Below are 13,395 nucleotides of genomic sequence, written 5' to 3'. Positions count from 1 at the left end.
AGGAGGAAAGGGCAAATGGTTATTGGGTAAACAATCAATGGTCTCCTCCACAAGGGCATACAATATGGATTTTTATCCCAAATGGCACAAAGTTATCCATTATTTCACCAATCTGCTTTCATTTGCATAACGAGGCCTTTTGATCTTTAAGTATTGCTTTTTTAAATTCTTTTTTTAAATGTTTACTTATTTTTGAGAAAGAGAGAGTGGGGGAGGGCGAGAGAGAGAGAGAGAGAGAGAGAGAGAGAGAGGATCCCAAGTGGTTCTGCACTGACAGCAGAGAGCCCAGTGTGGGGCTTGAACTCACAAATCGTGAGATCATGACCTGAGCCAAAGTCAGACACTTAACTGAGTCACCCAGGCACCCTGGTCTTTAAATATTTCTTAATAAAATAATACTTAGTAATGTTGTAAGATTACACTTTTCTTAAAGCTCTTATTATTTGTGGGAAATGCAGGAGAGAAGCATCAAAGGAAAAGACTTCAAAAGGGAAGGGCTGGAGAAGGTGCAAGGCCTTAGGACATGTTTACACAGCTGAACGCGGCTGCAGCTCATAAGGAACACCTAGAGCTATCTACATGGCTCTTCAGGGCCGGATCCTCCTTCACACCTGACCCTTCCTAGTGTTATAGAAACCAATTAACTCGAAATTCAACCTTGAAAAGCTAAACCATTAGATTGATTAACACACTTGCTTAGCTGACTTTATGCACGTAGTCTTTAGCAATTATCCTAATAAAAAGAAACTTCATTCTGGAGTCAGGGCCTCATTCCCACTCAAGTATGAGGACCTTCACTTTTTTTTTTTTTAATTTTTTTTTAATGTTTATTTATTTTTTTCAGACAGAGAGAGACAGAGCATGAACGGGGGAGGGTCAGAGAGAGGGAGACACAGAATCTGAAACAGGCTCCAGGCTCTGAGCTGTCAGCCTAGAGCCTGACGCAGGGCTCGAACTCACGGACCGCGAGATCGTGACCCGAGCTGAAGTCGGCCGCTTAACCGACTGAGCCACCCGGGCGCCCCTGAGGACCTTCCCTTAAATGCACTGTTTGTGGACTCATCTTTTGCGACTCCGGCCATACTCCCTGCAACAATTATTTGTCTTTGAAGAAAATTCCAGGCACAAATAAAATGTAAGAATGCACATTTAAAATCATGGCCAGAATGGAAGTCCTGTATAGTGCCTCTGCGGTTAACTTTCTTATGTAATCTGAAATGTAATAACATTACAGTGTCTCAACAAAAACCTCTGGTCTGGTCTCTAGGTTTAATTAGCAAGGTAACACTGGCAAGTAAGAAAAGGTTAAAAAAAATTCTCATAAACTGACTGGATTGCTTTTAGAACTCTTAAAAAATTATTCATATTCTTCTCTTTGGAGGCATATGGTAATATTGCACTTCCTCACCAATGTTGAAGTATGAACATATTACTTCTTCAGCCAAAAACATGTGAGAAAAAGTGCTGTATGTCATTTCCAAATTCAAGGGCCACTGGGTGATTGATTTTCAGAGTCCCCTTCCGTGCCAGATGTAAAAAGTGATCCTTCCTCAGCATGGGTCTCTGAGTGTACCTTCTCCAGCTATGATGAACATGTACTATAAGCAAGAATTAAACTATTATATGAAGCCACTGATTTTGGATGTTGTTTCTTACTGAAACACGATGTGTCCCAAAGGATATATTTTCTCAAATGAGCTTTATGGCACTGAAATTATCTTCCAGGTGTTGTTAAAAATATAATACAAACTGTTATTAAAAATAAAAACATCTCTATAAACTGTTCTTTATAAACAATAGATAAATATTTTTAAAATTTAGAGGTGCCTGGCTGGCTCAGTCACAAGAACATGCAACTCTTGGTCTTGAGGTGGTGAGTGTGAGCCCTAAATCAGATGTAGAAATTACTAAAAAAATAAATAAACTTAAAAAAATTTTAAAGTAAATAAACTTTTAAAATTTAGATTATAAAAAATAAAATCAAAAATAAAAATCAAAATTAAAAATAAATAAACTTAAAAAAATTTAGATTACTAAAAAATAAACTTAAAAAATTTTAAAATAAATAAACTTAAAAAATTTAGATTACTAAAAAAATGAATAAACTGAGCCTGGGTGGCTCAGTCAGTTAAGCATCTGACGCTTGGTTTCAGCTCAGGTCATGATCTCATGGTTTGTGGGATAGAGCCCCACACTGGGCTCTACACTGGCAGTGGGGAGCCTGCTTGGGATTCTCTCTCTCCCTTTCTCTGCCTCTCCCTCATTTGCTCTGTCTCTCAAAATAAATAAACTGGAAAAAAAATTAAATGGCATGGGAGGTAGGCTTTATACTCATGACACATTTAACTTTATGAGAATATGAAACATTAGCATAAGCAAAAACAGTTAACAAATTCTTATTCTAATTAATCCCAAAAGAATTGGTTGGCAAGGACCAGTATAAAAGCATGGTTTTAGACACAATTTAAAATTGATCAATGAATCAGCTGTGCTCAGAAATGACCCCTTTGAAAATAATTTTCTATACTAATATGACTTTCTCTTCTTTCCAGCAATATTGACTTATGTACTCATTCAACAAATCCATACTAGGTAGTATCCCAAGCACTCATTTTGGTACTGAAGAATACAGTGATAGATAAGTTATATCTGGCCCTCAAGAAGACCACCATCAAGTAGAAAAAAAATACACAAATGTTTGCAGTTGTACAAGACAGGATACATTCAGTATTATATATTAGATGAAAAAAAAAGCATCTATGAGTTGATAAAAGAAGAACATCACTAGATATTACAGAGAACTTTATGGAAGAGGAAAAGACATTTAAGGATAATGATGAGATTCTAAACCCTTTTTTCATGTATTTTCTATACTCTGTTGCTTTATTTATCATATACAAATTAGGCTTAGAAAAATGAATAAGCTCTTGATGGCCAGAGTCTAGAGAAGGGGAAGATGTTCACTCTAAGGAAAGAGCACAGGAAGAATAACAGAAGCAATGGGGGCACAGCAAAGGGGTAGCACAAGTCATTTGCGTGTGTGTATGAACCACAGGGTTGGCATAGGAGAGCGTGAATGAAGGCTGAAGAGGTGTTGAAGTGTTTATTGTTCTGCATTGTAATTATTGCTTAGGGGCTTCATCTTTCACCCTGTATCCCAAAGTAGCTTGACCCTGAATAGCCAGCCAAGTGAAAGAATGCTGTAGTGGAGATTTTTATGTCCGTCCTGATTCTTACTAAAAGCTCACCAAAAGCTGGATTCTGGAAAGCCATTATTTTAAAACATTTCATTTTACTGCACTGAATTAGCAATTAGAATTAGGCAAGTCTCTACGGAAACTAGACCAGATCACAGGCCAAGTGTACATACTAAGTATAGAAATCTTCCCTTATCCCCTGGGGATATGTTTCAAGACCACCAGTGGATGCCTTAAGCCACCGATAGTACTGACCCTATATATACTCTTGTTTTTTTTTTAATTGAAGGATAGTCGATATACAATATTATATTAGTTAACGCTGTCCAACATAGTGGTTCGACAATTATATAGAGCACAAAATTCTCCCCACAGTAAGTGTAGTAAACATCAGTCACCATACAAGGTTATTATAATATTATTGAGTATATTCCCTACACTGTACTTTTTCATTCCTGTGACTTAATTGTTTTATAACTGGAAGTTTGTACCTTTTAATCCCCTTCACCTATTTCACCTATCCCTCCACCACCCTTACTACGTTTTTTCCTATACATACATACCCATGATAAAGTTTAATTTAAAAATTAGGCACAGAAAGAGATTAACAACAAAACTAATAATAAAATCAAACAATTTTAACAATATGCTGTGATAAAAGTAATGTGAAAGTGGTGTCTTTCTCAAAATATCTTACTGTATGTACTCACCATTCTTATGATGATGGGCGATGATAAACTGCCTACATGATGAACTGAAGTGGGGTGAATGACGGAGGCGTTGTGACATAGTAGGCTACTATCGACCTGATGATGATTCCTCGGAAGGAGGATCATCTGCTTCTCTGTTGACTGCAGGTAACTGAAATCGCGGAACCGAAACTGTGAAAAGTGAAACCGCAGAAAGGAAAGGATTGTAGGAATTTGCCTTGATCCTCTCGCTCTAGATCAGATTTTCTTTTTTGTTTTTAATTTTTTAATGTATATTTATTTTTGAGCGAGAGAGACAGAGACAGCACGCAGGCACGCGTGTGCGTGCACGCATGCGCGCGAGTACGCGCGCAAGCAAGTGGGGGAGGGGCGGAGAGCGAGAGGGAGAGGCAGAATCCCAGGCAGGCTCCAGACTCAGAGCTGTCAGCACAGAGCCCGAAGTGGGCCTGGAACCCACGAACCGTGAGATCATGACCTGAGCCCAAGTCGGACGCATAACCGACTCAGCCACCCAGGCACCCCTCTAGATCAGATTTTTCTTAACTTTTTTTATACCATCAGCCTCTTTGGCAATTTGGTGAAAGCTATGCCTCTTCACCAAATAGGGTGTTCAGACATAAATACATAAAATAAGATGCAAGGATTATAGAAAAATTAATAATATTCCATTAGGTTATCAAAAAGTAAAAAATACTATAATATATTAAAATGTGTACTTCTTCATTAACACAATGCATAATAAGATCTAATGTTGGGGCTAATATAACTGTCATACTTTCAAAGTAGTGGTAAATATGAACAATATTTCAAGATATCTTTAACAACTGAAATATGATGTATACATATTTCTTTGGTGACCAAGTTATAGGTACAACAAATATTACTGTGGTTTGAGAATGCTATACTGCAGTTAAAAGTCAGTGGAAATAAAGACAGAATTTCATATATTCACTCTGTTCTTGGAACCCAGGTTAGAGCCCCTTGCTTAAGACAACTCAATTTCCCAGAGGCAAAATGGTACAAAATGCAGCATACATTCCATTTTTATTGCCCTCTAGTTGGCTATTTGGAGATGTATATGAAAATATCTCTATTCTTTTCTGCTTTGTCCATTTTGTATGACCTTTCTTACAAATGCTAAAATATCCTACCATTATATCTATGATATCTTTAAATTAAGATGTATATCAAACCAGGAGTGCTTGGGTGGCTCAGTTAAGCATCCAACTTTAGCCCAGGTCATCATCTCACCATTCGTGGATTTGAGCCCCACTTCGAGCTCTGTGCCGACAGCTCAGAGCCCAGAGCCTGCTTTGAATTCTGTGTCCCTGTCTCTCGTCTCCCTCTGCCCTTCCCCTGTTCGTGCTCTATCTCAAAACCAAATAAATACTAAACATTTTTTTCAAAAAAGATGTATATCAAACCCTAAAAATACATATAGATATCGAAGGGAGGAAAAATACATATATATATCACATGTTCTTTACTGTTCTTTACAAAAAAAAAAAGGTATTCTTTAAACTGCTAACCAAAATATCTGCAAGTATTCACAGATATAAAGTTCAGAATAAAAATTGAGTTGGGATATATAATCTCACTAAAAAGGTTGTATAAAAAGACAGTATTATTCATAAAAATCAGAGAAAATTAGAAGATGTTGTGGAAAGAAGAACTCTTCTTGGAAACAGTCAATATGTTTATACAACACCAAATTCAGGCAAAAGTAGACATCTGGGTAAGCAAATCTTTTTTCTTTATTTTTCTTTTTTCTGAAAATAGATCAGGTAAACAGTGTCTGAGTAGCCAAATATTAATTGACAGCTTGTTGAGCAAAGCGATCAGAAATACTAAGAGTAATTTGACTAGAGTTGATGGGTTCTGAAAACCAAAGAATCTTTTAAGGGAGATAGCTGTTTCTATTAAGACTGTCACCTGCGAATTAATCTTTAGGAATGCAACCAGAGTTGACAGCTGCAGAATACTCCTTCTAACTTTATGAGAGAAAAAAAAAAAAATGTGGAAAACCTAAGCTGATAAAAGAGAACTTTTCAAGAAAGCATCATTTTGGGGGGCTCCTGGCTGACTCAGTCGGTAGCACATGTGACTCTTAATCTTGAGGTTGTAAGTTCAAGCCCCATGTTGGGCATAGAGCTTACTTAAAAAAAAAAGCATCATTTTTGGAGAGAGTACCTATTTAGCCCTAACTTTTGACCACCTATTTTTGACTTTTTGGATTAGGTTTAGCATTATTATCAGCATCATTATTATATTAGCAAATTTATTATTCTCTTCATTGTTTGAAAGTGAAGATGTATCATTTTACTGAAAAAGTGAGTGGTGGAAATATGAATGATTATTAATTTCCTTTTTGGATTTTTCTCATGTTTTAAATCTTTCAAACAACATAAAAGATCAAATGATATATGCAATACATCTGTGGTGTTTGCAGATCATGTTGGTAGCAAAAAGTTTTAAGGATCCATCAGATTTAAGGAAGATAGAGAATTGTTTTTTAATTCGTTTGTGTGGTTCATATTATTCTTCTCTTTACTTATGACAGGGATTCTGGGAGTAGCCCTGAAAGTGACAATGCTGAAGGTTGTTGTCATTCCCCCAAAACCTTAAGAACCTGTGAGTACCTCGAATAAGAGCTTTTATTTGTCTTCACATCTGACTTTTATGTGCAAAGCGTACTAGTGAATGAAATACTCAACAAAGCCTGTTTATGACAATAGACAGAATGGCAAGTTCTGGGGATCACTGGTGGAAGGGGAATGGTCCTCAGCCTCTCCTATTCATGACCCTTTGTAGGACCCTGCCCACATCTTTCTTTTCACTGCCATCCTGGTTTCCTTACCTGTACAACGAATGTATTTAGATAAATAACTTCTATGTTTCTTTTGGCTTATTCTGAACTGTTTAAACCTATTTAGGTGACAAGTATCATCACCATGTTTAAAATGATAAGGAGAACATAGGTTTATTTTGTTTTATGAAATAACTTAAAGATTTAGAAAAGATGGGTAGAATGATGGATAGGACAATGGATATAGGAATGTTCTGGTCATCTCTAGCTACAGAACAAACCACCCCAAATGTAGTGGCTTCAACAAACAAAATCATTTATGATTATTATCTCTCACATTTCTGGGGTGACTAGGTTGAGCTAGGTGCCACTTGCTCAGTCTCTCCTGTAGTTCCGGTTAAATGGAGACTGGGGCTTGATTCATCCCAAAGGTTTTCTCACTCCCATGTCTAGTAGTCAACGCTGCCTTTTGGCTGAGATTTTAGCAGGAATTGTTGGCCTGGACACTTACAGGTGGGTTCTGCATGGGGACCAGGCTATTTCCCACGATGGCAGTTTGGTTCTAAAGAAGAGTCAAAAAGACAGAGAATTGGGGTGCTGGGGTGGCTCAGTCAGTTAAGCGGCGGACTTTGGCTCAGGTCATGATCTTACAGTTTGTGAGTGCGAGCTCACTGTCGCACTCTGTGCTGACAGCTCAGAGCCTGGGGCCTGCTTCACATTCTGTGTCTCCCTCTCTCTGACCTTCCCCCACTCACACTCTGTGTCTCTCTCTCTCAAAAATAAATAAACATTGAAAAAAAATTTTTAAAAGACGGAGAATTAGCCAAGAAGTTTTGTAAAATTTCCTGATCAGATGTCAGAAATTACATCACTTTCTTTCTGCCGCATTCTAGCAACTATTTGTTAGGATGAAGTCACTACGGCCCACAATCCCACCATATCACCACATTCAAGGCAGTGTCAAACAATTTGTGGCCATATTTTCAAACCACCAGAAAGAAGAGTTTATTATTTCCCAGTTCAATTTTCCATTACACCTTGTACTGTGAACTGTTACATAGTCCATAAAAAAAAAAATTGAAGATTCATGGGTGACTCCTCTGCTATGTATATACAAGTTAATTTTTAATAGTAGTGAAGTTCCCTTTGTAGTGAGACTCTTTAATAGAGAGTAGCAATTATGCATTTTTTTTAATATCTAGGATGAACTGGGGTCACCCACACTTTCATTAACAAATGTATCATCTTCTAATCTTGTGTGCTAATGCTTGAAACATTTTTATTGATCCCAAATGTTCATCACTAATTGAAACAGCTGCTTTATTTAAACAGCATTTAGGACATGATATGCAAACAAGCTTCATGTTTTGGCAGAAGTTAAGTCCAATTTGCTCAGAGGGCTCATCTGCTCCACACATACCCTTCACCTGGGAGTGAGAGGGACTTCAAGCCTGGAGCTCTACTTTCTTTCATTTCCTCACACATGGTGAGAGGAACAAAGAGGTGAGAACAGAATTGGGGTCTGGATTTCCAGCATGGCCTGTAACCCAAATGGAGTCACCAGTACAGGTGACTTAAAGGCAACAGAAGGTCCTGGGAAGTGTGGGATTATACCCTAGGACCAAGAGTAGCCTTTGCTAGAAGCCACTCTAGAAGCCCACAGATGAAAGCGGTTATGATCTCACAGTTTGTGAGTTCAAGAGCCTGATTGGGATTCTTTCTCTCTCCCAGTTTCTCTTCCTCACCTCAACTTGTGCTCTCTATCTCTCTCAACATAATAGATAAATAAACTTAAAAATTTTTAATTAAAAAAATTTAAAACTGGTATGGAAGTAAATAAATTATACAAAGAGACAAGCTTTGGTTATGAACTTCTAAAGAGTCTATGATGAATGACAGTAGAAGAATAGCGACCTGAAAGTATCTACGATGTTCTATCTGTGTCCTGTTTGCCTTCTTTTGCCTCTGGAGGAATAGACAACAGATAGTTTTTTTGGAGATGACTGAGGAAATGTTTAAGGAAATAGCAGTTCAAGCATAGGTAGGAAGATATGGGAGAATTTGAACCCAGTTAGCATGGTATGGTGGATAGGATGGGCAGGAAGACATCAGAGAATTAAGGAAGCAAACTGGGTAAGAATGGTAGAAACAAAGATTGTTTGATGGAAGGATCCATACCTAACAAGGAAGGTATGGAGAACTAGAGCAAAGAAGGAAGTGCAAAGATAAACTGAATCCAAATAACTATTAGCAAGCAGGAAGAAATTTTACAAAGGCATAAACATGGCATAAATTCGGAGTTCTGCTTGAGTGCATCATCCTTTGCCACTGTAACTGAACATGCTGTAATAGACGTGTCTACTGGTTCACTCCTCAGCTTCTAGTGTGCTTCACATCAAATGTCACCACAGTAGCCATTAACAATCTTCCCATAACTTTTATGAATTTTGTCTTAGAGGGGCACCTGGGTGGTTCAGTCAGTTAAGCATCTGACTCTTGGTTTTGGCTCAGGTCATGATCTCATGGTTCGTGAGTTTGAGCCCCGCATTGGGCTCTATGCTGACAGTGTGGAACCTGCTTAGGATTCTCTTTCTCCCCCTCTCTCTCTGCCTTCTGCCCCTCCTCCACTTGCTCTCTCACTCTCTCTCAAAATTAATAAACTGTAAAAAAAAAAGAATTGTTTTCACAAAGCTCATTAAGAGTTCATGAAAAAAAAAAGCCTCCCACAACCCCCACCTCCCCCAAAATCCTGTTATAATAGAATATTTGTCTTGGATAACCTGAGTCAAGGTTTCATTCCCCATCTGGGGACAAAATGCTTAAAATTTTTGTCTCCAATTTCCATATTCTAAAAGAGAATAGAAATATTCATCTCAAAAATTAGTATATGGCTTCTGTGAGATAAAGTAAACAACAGTGTCTGGCAGGAGTGTTTTATGGACACTACCTGAATTGCACTTCAATGTGTCCTCATCTGGAATTCTGGCTTACTTGTTCTACTTCCAATCTATTGCTTTCTTTTCTTTTCTTTTCTAACATTATGGGAAAAGCATTCACAAGAGAGTATAGTAAATCTATTCTAAAACTTCCAGTGGAGTAGTATCTTTCACCATTTTTGCATGTAATCTGGGGATGTAAAATGATTAAATGAAATTCTATTTCAATGTCAATTTTCATCATCAGATGACAGCTCTACAATTGAACTATTCTTTTTCTGCAGGGCAACAAGTCCCTCAGAACTGGCATGATTATTTTTAGATGAAACATGATGAACCCCAGTGTCCTGCTGTATATAAGGTAGCGAAATGTGCTACTTATGAGAAGGAATATAAGAGGCACTGTGAACGGCGGAGCATTGTTGAATTTGGGAAGTTTATGAAAAGCTTGGAAGAAGCTCCTGGGCCACTTATTATTGAAATGAACAGAAAAATTAAATAATAACACTTGATATACTTTTCCTTTGTATAACCTTTTTTCTGTGTTGATCTAATCAGCATTTGTAAGGCTGTACATTTCAAGACATACTTATAATAAGTAAATATATGCTGTCTTATCATATTTGTATAGAAAATTTCACAAGGAATTTAGGGAAGTAAAGGCAAGTGAGGGTGTATGCAAAGTGAGGGTGGATTATGGTAAATGCTGCTGGTTACATAGGAGGTTTTACAGGTCTTGTTATTTTGAAAAATATTTGCAAAACATAATCATGATAGATCTGTTCAGTTTTCCCTTACAGTTGAATTAATGTTGCCATTATGCTCTCTGGAAAAAAATGACTTAGTCAAGGAAAGGCTAATTCCATTTTTAATGATATTACTATTGGAAGACTTGTACATGTTTTTAAACACTTAAGTATAATTTTTTCTTGAATAGCTGTTAACTAATATGAAATAATGTAAGAAAATTAGTTATAAATTTTTGACACATATGTGAAAATCTCCCTGTTTGTCCTGTTTGTTTTGGTCAAAAATGTGTGTATCAATGTGTGTGTGTGTGTGTGTGTGTGTGTACCGGCAGTCATTAAAAAAAGAATGCTGTGCTCATTTTCGATTCTGCTCTTAAGTATAAAACAATTTTTGGGGTGCCTGGGTGTTCCAGTCGGTTAAGCGTCCAACTTGCTCAGGTCATGATCTCACAATTCCCGAGTTCAAGCCCCGCATCAGGCTCTGTGCTAACAGCTCAAAGCCTGGAGCCTGCTTCGGATTCTGTGTCTCACTCTTTCTCTGTGCCTCCCTCACTCGTACTCTCTCTCTCAAAAATAAATAAACATTAAAACATAAAATTATTTACTGAGAGTCTATAATTAGGAAAACCTTGATAATCATAGTAGTTCTGAAAAAGGTTGACCTTCAATGAGTTGTGCTCTGCTTGTTAAAATATTGTAATAGTTGCTTTTACTATAGTGCAACTTGCCACCCTAACAACCACAGGCCCTCCTTCAGAACCCTCTGGATCTCCCAGCAATCCAGTAACAACTAAGAAGCTAACACATAGTGTATGTAGTAGGGGGCATCAGAACCTTGCTCAGGCAGCCGTTTAGGTTGGTAAGAACTCTAATCTGCGCTTCTTAATTATATTTAACATTATTACTGGATAGAAAAATGGATACGATATGGCTCCTGCCTCCCAGGAATTCATATCTGGCGGTAGTTGGGGAGCATGGTGGAAAGAGATTAATCACAACAGTGTGGGGCCTGAGAGGTCTTCTTAGGAGATACAGGGTTTTATCCGAACCTTGAAGGATGAGATGGGATGTATCAACCAATATGGGTGGAGGAGGACACTCCAGCAGATAAAACAACCTTAATTTAAACACAGATGAAACAATTTCTATAAATAATGAATAGAGGGGTATGTTTGGAGTGTAAGTGTGGTAGGAATGCAGAGTGACGTACAGACAGAATTTGTGGGGCAGAATTTTTGTTTTACTTCTTATTGTAGTGGGAGCCATTGAAGATTTAGGAGGACTCAGGAGATATGAGTCAACAAATTTAGAAAGAAAAATCTGGAGGAAATATGTAAAATGGTCAGGGAGACATAGGGCAGCTAAATCTGGGAGATCATTTAGAGGCTTTTGGTAATAATTTAGATCATGTAACAATAATAATCTTTCCTGTAAAGGTTCAGAGAGTAAATATTTTATGCTTTCAGGTCATTTGGTCTCTGTTGTAGTTACTGAACGCCACTGTAATGGCATGAGAGCAGCCATTGACAATACCTAAAAAAATGTGAGTGTGTTCCAATAAAACTTTATTTACAAAAACAGATGGCAAGCCAGTTTTGGCACCCAGGCCTGTTGACTCCTGTTCTAGAGCATCAGTTATTAACATAAGTATCTTATTTTGAGTTTCCCATACAGCAAACTCTGAAACAGTGATAACAGGAATTTGAATGCACATAGTTTACTTGGAAGCTGATCTTAGGAAACACTATGGAGAGGGAAAGTAGGACCCTGAAGGGTGAAAGCCAACAGAAGGTAGAATTATAAACAGATTACTACAGAAATCTGGAGTACCTCACTGGGGACGTTATTATAGACTATGTAGAATACCCCTCAGGATTGTCACACTTTGGAGTGAGGAAGCTGGATATGTATTCACTGTAACTCATACCTCATCATTTGAGGGACACTCTTAAGATATTATAGCCCAGATATTTCTCACATAAACAGGCTACATATGCTCTCATGACAACGAATGCCTTCAGGCAGAGAGATGCAGGAAAACATTGATTTTCCATCTCCACGATTGTGGAGGGCAGGTAGGCTAGGAAAACTGTGTGTTTCAACAGGTATCATGGCATATTGGTGAGTAGAGAAAATTTTTTTTTTTTTTTAAATTTTTTTTTTTTCAACATTTTTTTATTTATTTTTGGGACAGAGAGAGACAGAGCATGAACGGGGGAGGGGCAGAGAGAGAGGGAGACACAGAATCGGAAACAGGCTCCAGGCTCCGAGCCATCAGCCCAGAGCCTGACGCGGGGCTCGAACTCACGGACCGCGAGATCGTGACCTGGCTGAAGCCGGACGCTTAACCGACTGCGCCACCCAGGCGCCCCATGAGTAGAGAAAATTTTTAAGAGAAGGTGAGGCTGAAATATGTGCCTTCACTGACTTCCAATGAAGATCCATGTGTTTGTGGCAGGAACATTTATTTTAAAGCATATTTGGTGTGGAACAAAAGTAGAATGGCCATTTGAAATGGAAGTTAATGGTAGGTGGAACTAGGTGAGTGAGGAAAAGGAAGACAGTTTCAAGTGAAATAAAAGATAAAATGGTCTGTCACAGGTTGGGTTCCAGAGGAAGCAGTTTTGAAGATGGAGTTTAGTATGCAAGATATTTATTAGGAACTGTTGGTATCATCAAGTGTGTGTGTGTTGAGGAAAAGGGTATGAAATAGAATTGGGGAAAGGTAGAGGTTGAGCTGTGGTACAGTCCCAACAAAGGCCACAGTCAGCCTCATGGGGAACATTACAACTGAGCTCACCCTCCAGAATTACCCCCAGTCAGGGCAAGAGGGACAGGTCTTTACACCCCTGTCACTGGGAGTGACGACTTCAGTCACTGGGAGTGACATCAGGAGTGACTTCAGTCACTGGGAGTGACGACTGCAGTCACGGGGAGTGACTTTGACTTCAGTCACTGGGAGTGACTATGACATCAGTCACTGGGAGTGACTTCGAC

The 13,395-nt window shown here is 38.3% G+C and overlaps 1 protein-coding gene across 1 annotated transcript in view; it reads left to right on the top strand.

Annotated features, from left to right (window-relative positions):
- Window positions 1-13,395, top strand: part of LOC131502044 (large ribosomal subunit protein uL1-like) — an 82,358-nt gene that overhangs the window by 59,369 nt on the left and 9,594 nt on the right.

The sequence above is a fragment of the Neofelis nebulosa genome, chromosome X (assembly GCF_028018385.1).
Source record: "Neofelis nebulosa isolate mNeoNeb1 chromosome X, mNeoNeb1.pri, whole genome shotgun sequence".
NCBI lineage: Eukaryota > Metazoa > Chordata > Mammalia > Carnivora > Felidae > Neofelis > Neofelis nebulosa.
Note: the sequence above shows the minus strand (reverse complement) of the source record. Positions and strands in the feature narration are given on the sequence as shown.